The sequence below is a fragment of the Myotis brandtii genome, unplaced genomic scaffold (assembly GCF_000412655.1).
Source record: "Myotis brandtii unplaced genomic scaffold, ASM41265v1 scaffold779, whole genome shotgun sequence".
Lineage (NCBI taxonomy): Eukaryota > Metazoa > Chordata > Mammalia > Chiroptera > Vespertilionidae > Myotis > Myotis brandtii.
In genome coordinates this window covers 83,808-88,208 of record NW_005371125.1, presented here as the reverse complement: position 1 = coordinate 88,208, position 4,401 = coordinate 83,808, and positions in this window count along the sequence as shown.

Genomic DNA, 4,401 nt, shown 5'->3' with positions numbered 1-4,401 from the left:
CTTTATAACCCTTCTATGATGTTGGCAAAATTACTACTGTCATTATCCACATTTAAGAATTGAAGAATTATAGAATAAATTTTTCAGATAAAAAACAAAACAACAACAATAAAACTAGTAAATAATAAAACCATGATTCAAATATAGATAGTTCTAGAGTTTATGCTCTCAACTATAAATCTACAAACTAGGTGACTACTAAATTATATAAACCTTTCTTTGTAAGAGATACAATATAATTTCAATGAAAGCAAAGATGAAGTGTGAATTAAGTATATGGATGAACTAAATTTTGAATCTGTTCATAAATTTCCCAAGGATGAGAGACCAAAGAAAGAAAGAGGCTCACAACCCAGCATTACATCAAAAGTTTATGAAGGGAATTCACATAGGAGGCATATTTTGGGTGTTGTCAAGATGATGTAGATATCCTCTGTGTCTATGGCAGTTGCTGAAGAATTATATAGAACATGGCAGGATGGATAGGAGTACTAGTGGGTGATCTACCTCAGGTAATAAGAAAATGCCTTACATGCTTGCCCAAAGGCAGGACAAAGGCTGCTCTAGGAACCAGCACACTGGGGAAGGGGTCAATCAGACAGTCTTCAGGGGATTTATGGGAAACATTCTAGATCTAAATCTTAGGTCCAGCAACAGTCACTTCATGGAAGTCTCTCCTCCACAGAATATAGAAAGAAAAATAAAAAGACACTGGTGGCAGAGGTAATAAAAGGTAACATTTTCTTTAAAGAGAGCAGAGTTAGAATAATGAGAAATTAAGGTTTCATTAAAATTCAGATCACCAAACAGGTAAACAATGGTATATACTGTGAGATAATGGGAAACAATAGAAACAGTAATGATTTGAGTGGAGAGAGAGATAATTTAAAAGTGATAGAGCCCTGACCTGTTTGGCTCAGTGTATAGAGCATCAGCCTGCAGACTCAAGGGTCCCAGGTTCGATTCTGGTCAAGGGCATGTACCTTGGTTGCGGGCACATCCCCAGTAAGGGAGTGTGCAGGAGGCAGCTGATTGATGTTTCTCTCTCATCGATGTTTCTAACTCTCTATCCCTCTCCCTTCCTCTCTGTAAAAAATCAATAAAATATATTTAAAAAAATAAAAGTGATAGATTTGAGAAAATATTACTGGATCAGTGATAATAGAAATGAGTTAAATGCAGGAAACTAACATGAAGAATAAGAAAAGACAAAAGAGCACTATGACCACAGTTGTATTATTTGAATACTAGAGGCCCAGTGCATGAATTCATGCGTGGGTGGGATTCCTTGGCCTGGCCGGTGATCAGGGCCAATCAGGGCCATCTCACCTAGTCCCGATCAGGCTGATCAGACTGGCTGGCAGCAGGGAGGGACTGTGGGAGGTTGGTCGGTCACAGGAGGTTGGCTGTGGGAGCACACTGACCACCTGAGTTGAGTGTCTGCCCCGTGGTGGTCAGTGTGCACTTCATAGCAGCCAGGTAACTGGTCATTCATTCTACTGGTTGTAATGGTCGCTTAGGCTTTTATATATAGAGAGAGCATGTTTTCATTAGTGCAAGTGCTGCAAATGACCCATAATTGTCCAAGCTAGCACACTGTAATTTAACTCTATTTAGAAGTTCTTAACAGATCCATAATTTAACATATTGACTTCCTCAGAATATCAGAGCCTAAAGTAAAACATTTAAAAATAGATTTTTGCCAGACTATTCTATACTATTCATAGAATCCTGGAATTATCATTTATAATTCATATTCTATGATTGGATAATTACTGATGTGTTTAAACTAACACTCTACTGAGTATAATAGCAGATGCAAAATACAGTAAGTGAATTAACAAAAAGTCAATATAAAGTATTATGACTTGATCTTTTAATTGATTTTAGCCCAGTTGGTTATGAGAGTTTGCAATTATAATGCCCTATGAATTTCAGATACTAATGAGAAAGAAGGTCTTGTAAAGTAAGATTGTTTTATAAAAAAAATTTCAGGTGAAATATATCAACTGATTATAAAGGAGGATTATGCTAATTCTTTTGTAATTGTGTGACTATCTGATTAAATCATCTGAGTAGTTTATCTGGGGCTTTGTGCATTGATGGAATTCAATAGTAAATTTGTTGGCAGTAAGTTTTATTTTTTCCAGAGGTTTTAATTTTGTAACTAATGTGGAAGTAGCCAAAGGTTGCAAAATAACAACATGCCAATGGAGCAGGAAACACAATAAGAAATAACAACATGCCAATGGAGCAGTAAACACAATAAGAGGAAGTGTTACAATATAAGCTAATGTGCAAAGTTTTAAATCATAATCCAAATTAATATGACTGTAAGAAAGCAAATGTCATACTTGCAGAAAAATTGTGCTTGTTAAAATTGACTTCCATCAGAAAAATAAGCAATACAGGTGAAAGAGACAAGTCCACGCACAGGAAAAATGTCCAGCACCTGCAGCAAGACAAAGTATGTGGTGTTCCTCTTATTCAATGTCTACACCAAACTCTTCTGGTGACTTTAATATCATAGAGGAATAAATATATAAATTATTTCTGGAAAATCTAAGAAGCTTCTCTGTAATTGTTGGCTGGAAATATAAAGTCAAAGCATAAAGAAGATGCTGGAACCCTGGCTGGTGTGTCTCAGCGGTTAGAGCATCAGCCTGCCTACAAAAGGGACTCGATTCCCAATCAAGGGCATGTACCTGGATTGCAGGTTTGATCCCTGGTCAGGCGAGGGTGCATGTGGGAGGCAACCAATTGATGTGTCTCTCTCACATGGATGTTCTCTCTCTCTCTCTCTCTCTCTCTCTCTCTCTCTCTTCCTCTTCCCTCCCCCCTTCCAATCTCTCTAAAAAATCAATGGAAAAAATATCCTCTGGTGAGTATTAAGAACAACAACAACAAAAAGAAGATGCCTAGGGCACTGTGGAACTGAGGTACCATAAACAGTGTAATAGGCAATTATGTTTACAGAGGAGATCAGTTTGAAAAGGGAAAACTTCACTGAAACCAGTTTACCAGTCTACATCAAAGACGTACTACCTAGTTGAAGAGTAAGTGCTCAAGAGAAACACCAGACATTGTATTCCAAGTACATGAGGGAAAAAACACAACTTTGAGGCTAATATATTGCGGTTTAAGAAAGGGTACAGATGTCTTGGGGGAGTCAATTCCAGTAATATGTATCTAATGTATAATTTGTACAAGATCATGTTGGATGCAGTTTGAAGAGCTCATTGAGGGGTGGGGAAAAGGCAAACTGGAATTGGCTAACTTATACTCACATGTATATGTATAAGTTTGAGTGTATAATATCATAATTATTATTCAGTAAATAACTTTTTTATTTACCTACCACAGAGGAGATATTCAGTCAAGATGGGCTTGTGTGTTTATTGGTAATCTTACCTTCTACCCCTCAAAACACAGAATAATGATAGATAAATCATATTAAAGAATTAAAGTGTTATCCATGACCAAATATTAGGTAATCAGCTTTATTATTTAGATAACCAATACAATGACTATAATAAAAAAAGTCAAGAGTTGACAAGAATGTGGAAAAATTAACATTCTCATATATTACTGGTGGAATATAAAATATATCTGTGGAAAATTTTGGCGATTCCTCAAAATGTTAAACATAAAAGTACTGCATGATTTAGCAATTACACACCTAACCATATGCCCAAGGAAAAAGAGGACAATCTTCACAAAAATATGTGTATATGAATGCTCATAGCAGCAGTATTTACAATAGCCATAAAGTAGAAAAAAGCCAAAATGCCCATCAGTTATTCAGTGGGTAAACACAATGTGGTATATCCATGCAATGAAATATTATTTGGCAACAAAAGGGATGAAGTAATTATTTGTGCTGCAATACAGGTAATTATTTAAAACACTACACTAATTGAAATGAACCAGACACAAAAGGACACACATTGTATGATTCTATTTATATGAAACACCAGAGTAGCAAATCAGTAGAGACAAAAAATAAACTAGTAGTTGCCAGGGGCTGGGATAAGGTGTACTGAGGAATGAAGGCTAATGGGTACAGGGTCTATATTTCAGGTGATAAAAATATTCTGAAATCAGATAGTGGTAATGGTTACATGATTCTGTGAATATACTAAACTAGTAGCCTGGTGCACAAAATTCGTGCACATTAAAAGGGAATTCATTGACCTAACTGGTTTGGCTCAGTGGATAGAGCATTGACCTTCGGACTCAAGGGTCCTGGGTTTGATTCTGGTCAAGGGCATGTACCTTGATTGTGGGCACATCCCCAGTGGGGAGTGTGCAGGAGGTAGCTGATGGATGTTTCTCTCTCATCGATGTTTCTAACTCTCTATCCCTCTCCCTTCCTCTCTGTAAAAAATCAATAAAATATAT